The following is a 12,951-nucleotide window of genomic DNA, read 5'->3' on the forward strand; positions in this document are numbered from 1 at the left end:
TGGGTTCCATTCTCACTTTTATCAACAATTTTTAGCGAAAAGTAACATTCTGTTTTGCTCTGGTAACGACTACTGAACAACACAGGCTTCTAAAACCACATTACACATGCAGTTGCTTTGCTGCCATCTGGAACAGAGCCAGTGTAGGCTGGACCATGACCAAGGCAGAAGTCGCTGTAGGTACATGCTCTGTTATCACTTCAGCCCGGAATTTTATTTTATTAATGGACCAATTACCATGTGAGGCACAGGGCACTTACTTCTCATAGTATCTGAACTTGAGATACTAAAAATATCGGTGCTGGAGTGGGATCGACCTAAGGCCTCACTGACTCGTGACTCATATGGGATAAAATAGTTCCATCGTTTCGTTGTTTCTCCAAGATGCCCAACATACACGTCCTCCATGAAAGTGCTTGCCTGGATTAGAATTCTCGTCTGCGACAAAATCTTTCAAGTCATTTCCAGATGTAGTTCGCGAACAAAAAATTAAGGGTGAAATTTAATCATGATTTTCAGGTGTCTCTCCATCTGTTGTCAACAATTGCGTTTGGTGCTGGTTTCGACTCCCAGTCAGAAATAGATTTCTTCATTTCAGTTTCAAACATGCAACTCCTAGTAACTTGTGAAAATATAAGTGCAGACGAAAGAAATCGTGTAAGCTTTCAGGACATTAGTTAAAGATGCCCTGAAAACTTAAAGAAAGAGAACTTAATGCACAGCTAGCAAAAGATTTTTTCTTTTCAACTATTGCAAAATGATGTAGATTAATAAAGCGCCTGAAAATTAGACATAAGTACTCATAATTTGTCTCGTATTGAAATAAAAATGACGATTTGTGACACAAAGCACTTTGTTTCCTTTCTTACTAATGTCATGTAAGCTTCTTTCCTTCGGTTGGGAAGAGAAATTCCATGTGCCCGAAATGTATTTATTACTGTACGCTGGTCATTAAAAAGTGTACGTTTCATACGTCTAGGTTATCGCTGTCACGTTCCTCTATACAGGGTGTTACAAAAAGGTACGGCCAAACTTACAGGAAACATTCCTCACACACAAAGAAAGAAAATATGTTATGTGGACATGTGTCCGGAAACGCTTACTTTCCATGTTAGAGCTCATTTTATTACTTCTCTTCAAATCACATTAATCATGGAATGGAAACACACAGCAACAGAACGTACCAGCGTGATTTCAAACACTTTGTTACAGGAAATGTTCAAAATGTCCTCCGTTAGCGAGGATACATGCATCCACCCTCTGTCGCATGGAATCCCTGATTCGCTGATGCAGCTCTGGAGAGTGGCGTATTGTATCACAGCCGTCCACAATACGAGCACGGAGAGTCTCTACATTTGGTACCGGTGTTGCGTGGACAAGAGCTTTCAAATGCCCCCGTAAATGAAAGTAAAGAGGACTGAGGGCAGGAGAGCGTGGAGGCCATGGACTTCGTCCGCCTCTACCAATCCATCGGTCACCGAATCTGTTGTTGAGAAGCGTACGAACACTTCGACTGAAATGTGCAGGAGCTCCATTGTGCATGAACTACATGTTGTGTCGTACTTGTAAAGGCACATGTTCTAGCAGCACAGGTAGAGTATCCCTTATGAAATCATGATAACGTGCTCCATTGAGCGTAGGTGGAAGAAACTAAAATGAGCCTAACTGACTGACTGAAAGACTGACTTACTCAACATCGCCCAGACCAAACCACGAAGGATAGAATCTTGAAATTTGGAGAAGATGTGCAACCTGTACTGTAGGCGTTGTTTAAGATTGGAAATTTTAAATTACGAACCTAAGGTGGTGAGATGGGGGATGAAGGTTCTTTTTTTGTTTTTGAAAAATGTCACTACTAAGGCAATGTTGAAGTTAGACCTACGAAAATTGCTATCTGGTTTCTCGGTCAGAATTAAAGAAATACATTTTTCAGCAGTTTTGGAACTTTAACCCTATGGGGATGAAATAGCAGGTGAAAGCTTTTTTTGACGATATATCATTGTTAAAGAACTACTAAAGTATTTTTAAAGTTACATCTACGAACATTGCTATTGGAATTCTCGGTTACAAATAAAAAAAATTCATGTCTCAGTGTTTTTGGAAATTGAACCCATAAGAGGGTAAAATAGGGGATGAGAATTTTTATGAAAATATTTTCTTATGAAAGCATTTTTAAAGCTAAATCTGTGAAAATTTAAATTTGGCTTCTGAGTTAGAAATAAAAACTACATGTTTCACTATTATTGAAAATTCAGCCTCTGTGGGGGTGAAACGGGGATGCAAGTTTTTATGGAAATATTTCATCGTTCAAGTATTTTTGAAGCTAAATCTATGAAAATTTGTATTTGGCTTCTCTTGTAGAAATAAAACAATCTCTTATCACTGTTTTTGAAATTCAGCAGCGGATTGGGTGATATAGGATTTGAAACGTTTTATGAAAATATTTCCTTGTGAAAACATTTTTAAAGCTAAATCTCTGGAAACTGGTGCTCGGCTTCTCAGTTGGAGAAGAAAAAATACACGTTTCTCTGTTTTTGGAAACTGAACACCTAAGGGGGTGAAATAGGGTCAGACTGGTTCACTTACTGATTATCACCCAGCCCAAATTGCCAAGGATAGAAACTTGAAGTTTGGGAAGTGTGTGGACCTTATACCGTAGACATCGTTTAAGGAGGAATTGTCCGAAATCCCACACCTAAGAGGGTGAAATAGGGAGTGAAAGGCATTTTGAAAATATATCGCTATCAAGGGAATTTTGAAGCTAGAACTTTAAAACTGGTATTTGGTTTCCAAGTCATAAAATATAGACATATGTGTTTTAGCATTTTCGGAAATTCAACCAGTAAGGGAGTAAAATGGTGGAGAACGGTTTTTTCAAATAAATGATTACTAAAGAAGTACTAAAGGAATTTTAAGCCTATATCTATGCCAATCCATATTTCAGTTCTCGGTTGGAAATAAAAAAAGAACACTTGGAGAGCGTTTTTGGAAATTCAACGTGCAAGGAAGTACAATAGAGGATGAAAATATTTAAGAAAATATTTCGTGATTTAAAAAAAATTTTAAAGTTACATTTATCAAATTTGATATTTCACTTGTCGGTTAGCTATAAAGAAATATTTGCTCGAAGATAGCGATAGAAATGTCTCCACAAGAACACAAAAGACATTGATAAAAGCTTCGGACTCCAGCTACCAGAATCGCTTTTTGTCAGAAGTCCATTCGGAAAGGACCATGCTTACAAGCCCTCAGTTAGCTTGAGAAGGTTAGAAGCTATAGCAGTTTGGGAATAGCATAAAAATTTCGATTAAAGAAAAACAAAAAGAAACTATGCAGGCCGTACGGTCTACGGACTACAGAGTTTTATATGCACATAGACACATGACAGTTACGCTATGTGTGTTGCATGCGAATCAGGGAAGAAGTCCATTCAGGTCGTTCGGATACCGTCAAGCATGGTAATACGTCTGGAGCACAACACTGTGTGAAAGTGATTGTGGACTGTGGGAAAATAGGAAAAGGTGATGAAGCATTTGAGCTGTAGTGTTACAAAAGTTGCTAGGGAATTACTTTTCCAAAAACTGCTACGTAACTGAAATAAAGCAGAGTTAAAAAGAACAAATTGGAGCCATTAATCTCAATCGATAAATAACATGTCTACCAGTACCAGTGATTACCAGTACTCAATTCACATAATCTACATATTGATACTAAGTTGTATGGCTCATCTAAATAAGAGGCTACTGTGAAGCTAGAGTGAGATGAGCAGGCGCAAATGTTCACAAGCCAGGCGCCCTTATAAGCAGATGAACGCGGGACTTCGAAAATTTGCCGACTGACTCGAACTTAATCGCAGGCGCAGATGCGACCTAAAACTGACTTGCGGCTACTTCAGCCTCCATCAGCAGATTACGACGGTAAGATCTAGCCGCCGTAGTGACACGACCTATATGGACAGTCAAATTACAGGGTTATTACAAATGATTGAAGCGATTTCACAGCTCTACAATAACTTTATTATCTGAGATATGGAAGGCATCGTCGGTAACACCTGGGGATGAGGCGAGCCAGTAGATGGGTCCCCAGGGCGCTGACCAGACGGCACCGTCGCTGAAAGCAGACGGGGAGCGGCAGAACCCGTGCGACGACAGAGGCGCAGCTGATTGAGATGCCGACGCACCTCACCAGAGGCCCCCAAAACCAAATACAGCGCGCGGCCGAGGCAGCGAAGAATGCGCCCTGCGAGCCAACGCCGTGAACCTCGATAGTTGCGATAGAATACAACGTCGCCTGGAGCAAAAGCAGAAGTCTGCCGCTGCACAGGAACCTGATGCGGCGGATGCAGCAAAGACATCAAGGTTCGATGAGGACGACCGTGGAGCAACTCAGCCGGCGAGCGACCATCTCGGGGCTGAGAGCGAGACGATGACAAAAAGAGCAACAACGCGTCCTCCTGAGAATGCGACTCTTTCAACTTCAACATCTGTGACTTGAAAGTCCGGACCAATCGTTCAGCGGCGCCGTTTGACTGAGGCGAAAACGGCGCGGATGTCAGATGTTGAATACCATTGGCCTGGCAGAATGACTGAAATTCTGTGGACATGAATTGTGGGCCATTGTCGGAAACAATAGTCTGCACACGTTCAATCACACCTTGCGATTCTAAAACGTGTAATGTTCGTGCGACCACATCACGCAATACGTGGGGAACATTGCGCGCTCTGAAAAATTTCGGTTGCGCGTTTGCTTCCAGTTCCAAATGTGCTTCATAGTTCTCAGCGCAACCAAGGCCCGGTGCAAAAATGTCTGCAAATTCTTCACATAGCCGAGAAACACTGGCGGAAGGCACAGACTGATTCACTGATAGGACCTGATTTACAATAGACATGTTAAACAACTGAAATAAATCTAAACCAAACAAGTTCACTGCAGAAGAAGAACGAAGAACGTAAAATGACACAAGTTTTGTTTGTCCCTTATATGTTGCAAGAAGGCTGCACTGTCCTAACACAGGGATATTCTGACCTGAATAACTATTTAACTTAACATTGGCGGCACGCAACGGAGGTTTGCCCAGTTGTTTGTACGTGTCGTGATTGATCAGTGAAACAGCGGCTCCGGTATCGAGCTGGAATGCTATCACGTGGCCATGAATGTCCAAATCTACAAAAATTTTTTTGTCCTGCTGACGACAAGAGTGACTGTCTCGTGCAATTTGAACTGACACAGGTACAGAAGCACTTGCGACTTGACGCGATTTCCGGCGACGTCGACGCACAGTATTTGTAGGACGAACACAGTCACTGTTAGAGACAGTGGCACTGGACGAAGTGGAATTAACTACATGAATGTCCATGGGCGAAGGTTCACGAGCCTGAGTATTCTTGGTTCGATTCCGGCGCGAAGCAAAGGGCCTGGAATGATTAAGAGTGCCTGATCTGAGCTTTTTCTGGCAAACACTTTGAACATGTCCTTTCTTATTACAGAAAAAGCAAATAGCTTGGCGTGACGGGCGAATGTCTAGTAGCACACCGCGGGCATGATTTCACTGCATTTGTATGCTGGCGCGGCACACCTGGTTTAGAGCGTGGCGGCAGCTGCGCAGACGTGCGCGAGGGCAGTCGACCGTTCTGTGCAGCGCGCCCGGCGGGCCGGTTAACTTGACACACGGCTGGCGAAGTTGCAAATGATTCCTGAGCAAAGTCAAGCGTGTCTTGTCTATCCAGTATGTTTATCACTTGTTGAAGGGAGGGATTGACGAGTTTCAAAATCTGTTCCCGTATGCGAACATCAGAAACGTTCTGTGCTATTGCATCACGTACCATAGTATCTGAATAAGGGAGTCCACATTCACACTCAAAAGCACAATCCCGAGTAAGGCCTTGCAATGTTGCAACCCACTCCCTATTTTTTTGACCGGCCGTACGTTTTGTACGAAAGAAAGTATACCTTTTTGCAACTACCTTAACTGTTTCCTTGAAATAGGCGTCCAATGCCGACAAAATTTCTTCGTAGGACAGAGTTGCTACGTCGCGTCGGGGAAACAATTTCACTATCACACGGTACGTTTTCACCCCTACACACGACAATAAATGAGGCTGCCGCTCGTTACCTTGAATTCTGTAGGCGGCGAGATGAAATCCAAACTGGCGTGACCACTCCGTCCATGTTTCCACGTCTGCGTGAAAATTACGGAATGGAGGTGCAACTGCATGTTGTGGCTGCGGTAGCGATGAAGCGGCGGCGGCCGCATCGTTTTCCAGTGTAAGTTGACCCTGGACGAGCTGTCCAAGGGCATCCAATAACGCCTGCGTCTGCAGATTCTGCAAGCGATAAAATTCGGACAGTACATCTGGCGAAGCCATGACACAATTAAATTAGAGCAATACGAACGCGAAATCCTCTTTTAAGCCTCGTCGCCAAAAATGTTGCGTCTAGACAAGACAGCCTAGACACAATGAGAGGAAGCTGAAAGGCACGCGCTAAGCCAAAGCAGGATGGCGTGAGGTCTGAAACAGGATACGTAATGAATGCTATAAAGAAAAGTACGTAGCTTCTGGAATACTTAACTTTAATCCATCCTTTTGGTACATCTGGAGATTGTGGCGATACAAGTGAGACTCTTTAGATACATGCAATGTTACTAATGGCGCCTTGCTAGGTCGTAGCCATTGACTTAGCTGAAGGCTATTCTAACTATCTGCTCTGCAAATGAGCGAGGCTTCGTCAATGTAGTCGCTAGAAAAGTCGTCCGTACAACTGGGGCGAGTGCTAGTCCATATCTCGAGACCTGCCTTGTGGTGGCGCTCGGTCTGCGATCACACCGTGGCGACACGCGGGTCCGACATGTACTAATGGACCGCGGCCGATTTAAAGCTACCACCTAGCAAGTGTGGTGTCTGGCGGTGACACCACAATGTAAACCTTTGTCAGATATTTTATGAGCCATCTTAAACGTAATGGACTGAATTAATTGTGTTTCTTTTTTGTTATATTAGCTAATCACTTCCACATTCATTATTTTGGCGAAATGATTAATTATGTCGGATTAAAGAGGCCACTCTACTTACTTCTAGTACGCAGTGCGTGTGTTGATAAGATCTGTGGACATTCTCTAGGGAATCGACGAGGGAAGAAGAGTGTAGAAAACATTAATTATAATCAGATATGGCGTGTCAGGGAATAGGTTACTACATCGGGCAATTACGTCCTCGGCACTAGAGATAACCATAGAGGGTAAGTGTTATAGGGAAGACAGATTATAGTACCTATATCGAAGTACTGAAGACATTAGGAAAACTTACGTATCATTTACAACGAATTTCGGTTTCTACCTCTCACCTCTGGTAGATGAAGGAAGTAACACAATCCAAAGTGATACCTTATTTCCAATCATTCTTTAAGTTCTCCATAACGACCAAGGTATCCATGTGTTTCACGAAATGTTCAAGTCCATTTCTCAGCATTTAAGATATAATACGTTCGACGTTCTGGGCATTTAGGTGATATACCCTACTTGCCATTAAAATTGCTACGCCAAGAAGAAATGCAGATGATAAACGGGTATTCATTGGACAAATTATTACACTAGAACTGACATGTGATTACATTTTCACGTAATTTCGGTGCATAGATTCTGAGAAATCAGTACCCAGAACAACCACCTCTGGCCATAATAACGGCCTTGATACGCCTGGGCATTGAGTCAAACAGAGATTGGATGGCGTGTACAGGTACAGCTGCCCATGCAGCTTCAACACGATACCACAGTTCATCAAGAGTAGCGACTGGCGTTTTGTGACGAGCCAGTTGCTCGGCCACCATTGACCAGACGTTTTCAATTGGTGAGAGATCTGGAGAATGTGCTGGCGATGGCAGCAGTCCAACATTTTCTGTATTCAGTAAGGCCCGTACAGGACCTGCAACATGCGGTCGTGCATTATCCTGCTGAAATGTAGGGTTTCGCAGGGATCGAATGAAGGATAGAGCCACGGGTCGTAACACATCTGAAATGTCACGTCCACTGTACAAAGTGCCGTCAATGCGAACAAAAGGTGACCGAGACGTGTAACCAATGGCAGCCCATACCATCACGCCGGGTGATACGCCAGTATGGCGATGACGAATACACGCTTCCAATGTGCGTTCACCGCAATGTCGCAAAAACACGAATGCGACCATCATGATGCTGTAAACAGAAACTGGATTCTTCCGAAAAAATGACGTTTTGCCATTCGTGCACCCACGTTCGTCGTTGAGTCTGTGATTCAGCTTCAAGGGTAACCGCAGCCATGGTCTCCGAGCTGGTAGTCTATGCTGCTGCAAACGTCGTCGAAACTGTTCGTGCATATGGTTGTCTGACGTGGCTGCACGATCTGTTACAGCCATGCGGATAAGATGCCTTTCATCTCGACTGCTAGTGATACAAGGCCGTTGGGATCCAGCACGGCGTTCCGTATTACCCTCCTGAACCACCGAGTCCATATTCTGCTAACAGTCATTCGATCTCGACCAACGCGAGCGGCAATGTCGCGATACGATAAAACGCAATCGCGATAGGCTACAATCCGACATTTATCAAAGTCGGAAACGTGATGGTACGCATTTCTTCTCCTTACACGAGGCATCACAACAACGTTTCACTAGGCAATGCCGGTCAACTACGGTTTGTGTTTGAGAAATCGGTTGGAAACTTTCCCCATGTCAGCACGTTGTAGGTGTCGCCAACGGCGTCAAGCTTGTGTGAGTGCTCTGAAAAGCTAATCATTTGCATGTCACACCATCTTCCTGTCGGTTAAATTACGCGTCTGTAGCACGTCATCTTCGTGGTGTAGCAATTTTAATGGCCAGTAGTGTAGTTCCAACGAAACGTGTCTGATATTTCTTCCGTCAGCACCTTGTCTGTCATGCTTTTGCAGCAGCTCAAATAATCAATCTTCGGAACTCGGTAGAAGCAATCTGAAACGCCACTCACCAGGAATTTGATAAAAAAACTCTGTATAGTCTGATCCTGTCTTTTAAACTTTAGCTGTGCCGCCGACTGCTACTTCATTCTCCACGTAAGACATGATTGGAAAACGGCGCACAAATCGACTTCCTACACGTTAATGCATACTTTTGAAACGGCAGCAGCTAATTTAGTTCTAAACAACCTTTGTCCACGTGAGATATAACTTATTTCATTAAAATTCTCCAAATATGAAAATTTGACTGGTAGTGTTTGGGAGTGACCTGTACATTCTGTATGACCCGTCACTCAAAGATTGGCGTAGACTTGTGATGATAGATGAGTCAAGACAGCTGTGTAAATCACGAGATCACAAAACATCTATACTGTACATCACCAACAGATCAGTGCGTCCGCAGCTCGTGGTCGTGCGGTAGCGTTCACGCTTCGCGCGCCTGGATTACCGGGTTCGATTCCCGGCGAGGTCAGGGATTTTCTCAGCCTCGTGATGACTGGGTGTTGTGTGATGTCCTTAGGTTAGTTAGGTTTAAGTAGTTCTAAGTTCTAGGGGACTGATAACCATAGATGTTAAGTCCCATAGTGCTCAGAGCCATTTGAACAGATCAGAGCAGTGCATTCGGACAATACAATCCGCTAAGGTAATCGCACTTTGAGAGTGGTGCGTGTAGGTTACTGAACCAGTATTTCAAATAAAATTAGTGCTACTGTAAACTGACTATTTACTACAAACAATGTGTTTAGTGTCCTACAACAAATATCACTGAGAATATTTAGGGTGTTTCGCAGTCACTATTACAGGTCTCTAAGGGGTGTAGTAGTTTAGACAGAGAACTCGTGTACGAAAATGTACCATTTTGATGTAAAATAATTTTGATGGTCGTGGGAGGAGCAGCTTAGTGTTCAACGCCTCGTTCATTACGAGGCCATTAGAGACGGAGCAGAAGCCCGGATTATGTAAGGGCGGGGAAGGAAATCGCCCTTGCCCTTTCAAAGAAAGCATCCCAGCATTTTTCTGAAGCTGTTTGGAGAAATATAAATCAGGATGACCGAACATGGTTGGAACCGTCATTCTCCTGAAGGCGAGCGCAGTGTGCTAACCACTGCACCACCTGGCTCGATTTGGTAATCTAACTACTTTTGAAACTGTAGGGTCACTGTACGCATGCAGTGGTTGCCGTACGGTCCGACGTATGTGCTCTACAAGCGCCAGTGTCATGGGTAGTGTTTTAAGTGTTTGCCGTCCAATTCTCTTCCAAGTCGGAAAGAAGGCATCGCGACCGTGGACCACCGCTGTCAGCCCCCCCCCCCCCCTCCCCACCAGTTGCGTTGTGTCGCAGTCGGCGAAAACGATGAATGATGTCATAACTACGACGGGTGACTTACGCTTGTGCCCTCTTGTCAGTTTTGGTGCGTACTGTGCCGTGGGGGATTTGAAAGTATTCTAGTCTTCCAACATTTTATATCCGAGAGGTACATTTCCGTTTACAGTCTATTTTAAAAGCTACATTTACTATTTCCTCTTTACAAGCCCTGGAAGCCTGAGAGAGTAATTATTGTGAAGTACGATACTTTTATTGTTATACATCACATACATGTGATGTATGCTGGCCGTTTGTCAATGGGCCATCATACAGTAATCTTGCTACAATTTTTCATTTTCACTTGTATTGCCATACATCACACGTTGTCGTTTCGTCAATGGACCATCGTATTGTAATCTTGCTACAATTTTTCGTTTTTATTGACAATTATGGTTTTCGATGGTAGCCTATGTCAAAGCATGTATGACATGCGATAAATCTGCGATAATTTTTCTGCTGTTGAAGATGATTGAAGACCGAATCCGTAGCAGAATAAATATCATTAGCACAGACAGCGCAGCGTTATGCAGTTTGTAAATGCCGTACATTCAGCTGACCAGCACCTAAACGAGATGTTCTTTGGTTTCGGCTCTGGGAGAAGAACGGGCGCCGGCCACTGTGGCCGAGCGGTTCTAGGCGCTTGAGTCCGAAACCACGCGGTTGCTACGGTCGCAGGTTCGATTCCTGTCTCGGGCATGGAGCTGTGTGATGTCCTTAGGTAAGTTAGGTTTACGTAATTCTAAGTCTAGGGGACTGATGAACTCAGAAGTTAAGTTCCATAGTGCCTAGAGCCATCTGAACCATTTTTTGAAGAATGGGCTGTCATCCCTGTACAAACATCCCCAGCAGACTTCAGAATGTAATAAAGGTGAAGGGTAGACACATCTCATATTAAGGTCCATTACCAAGTCTCCGGACACACTCGAACACATAGTGTAGATGTTAGACTCGTGCGAGTTCTATGCTAAATTTTTTGAGGCAAATTTTATTGAACTGTAGAGAAAGATAAGACGTTTCCTCCAAATACAGCACAATGCTGCTTGTCGTGCAGGCGGCCTGAGAGCACCAGGCGATAAGGACGCACATGACAACAGGCCGCAGACGCAATTGCGGTGCCGCTCACCACAGACACAAAAACCTCACACTGTCAGCGCCGTGCCGACAGCCGCCGCAGCGAAAGCAGGGTGGGGAGGGGGAAGGAGTGCCGGCAACATCACAGCTGCAGGCGGAGAACACACCTGCGGTACGCCGTCCGTCACAAGGCTATAAATGATCAGCGGGCGCTCCCCTGCGCGTGCTCCCCACGCACTCTGCTAAGCAGCACTTCCGGTGGGTCCAGCTCGCTTTTGCTGTTCACAGACTACAACACTGACACTAACTAACAAATGTCGGTGACATTACTTCAACGGATTCCTTTGTCGACACATTTCGTGTTTTGAAGTGAAAACATCGTCGTTTAGACAGTAGCAATGTTCATTAAACTATCTTAATTCGCAGTTTAGTTTGAATTGACACACATTTGGCAAATACAACATTCCATACCATCTGACAGACACATTTAGGAAGTAATCCATACATATTATAAAAATGAATATATGAATGTATTTTTACTCTCTCTCTCTCTCTCTCTCTCTCTCCCTCTCTCTCTGTCAACCAGTCAGACTGTCAATCTGTCTGTCTGTCCGTCTGTCTGTGTCTCTACCAGTCTGTCTGTCTGCCTCCCTCTCTGTCTGTGTGTCTGCCAGTCTGTTTGTCTGTCTGTCTGTGTCTCTGCAAGTCTGTCTCTCTGCCTGTCTGTCTGTATCTGTCTCTCCCAGTCTGTCGGGTTGTCTGTCTGTCAGTCTGTGTCTCTGCCAGTCTGTCGGTCTGCCTGTCTGTATGTCTGTGTCTCTTTGTCTGCGAGTCTGCCTGTCTGTTCTCTGTCTGTGTCTCTGCCAGTCTGTCTGTCTCTCTGTCTGTCTGTCTGTGTCTCTGTCAGTCTGTCTGTCAGTGTGTCCCTCTGTCTGTGTCTCTGCCAGTATGTTTGTCTGTCAGTCTGTCTGTCTGTCTCTCTGTCTGTGTGCCTGCCTGTCTCTCTGTCTGTATCTCTGTCAGTCTGTCAGACGGTCTGTCTTCCTGTCTCTCTGTCTGTGTCTCTGCAGGTCAGGCTATGACTGTTTGTCTGTCTTTCTGTCTGTGTCTCTACAAGTCTGACTGTCCGTCGTTCTGTTTCTCTGTCTGTGTATCTGCCAGCCTGTCTGTCTGCCAGCCTGCCTGTATCTCTTCCTGTGTCTCTGCCAGTCTGTCTGTCTGTCTGTCTATCTGTCTGTGCGTCTCTCTGTCTGTGTCTGCCAGTCTGTCTGTCCGTGTCTATGTCTCTGCCAGTCTGTCTGTCTGGCTGCCTCTCTGTCTGTGTCTCTGCCAGTTTGTTGGTCTGTCTGTCTGTCTGTCTGTGTCTCTGCAAGTCTGTCTGTCTGTCTGTCTGCTTGCCTGCCTGTCTCCGTCTCTGCAGTCTGTCAGGCTGAGTGTCTGTCTCTGTGTCAGTGTCTCTGGCAGTCAGTCAGTCTGTCTGTATGCCTGTCTCTCTGTCTATGTCGCTGCCAGTCTGTCTGCCTGTCAGTCGGTCTCCCTACCTGTCTGTGT

Source organism: Schistocerca americana, chromosome 5 (assembly GCF_021461395.2).
Source record: "Schistocerca americana isolate TAMUIC-IGC-003095 chromosome 5, iqSchAmer2.1, whole genome shotgun sequence".
In the NCBI taxonomy this organism is placed as follows: domain Eukaryota; kingdom Metazoa; phylum Arthropoda; class Insecta; order Orthoptera; family Acrididae; genus Schistocerca; species Schistocerca americana.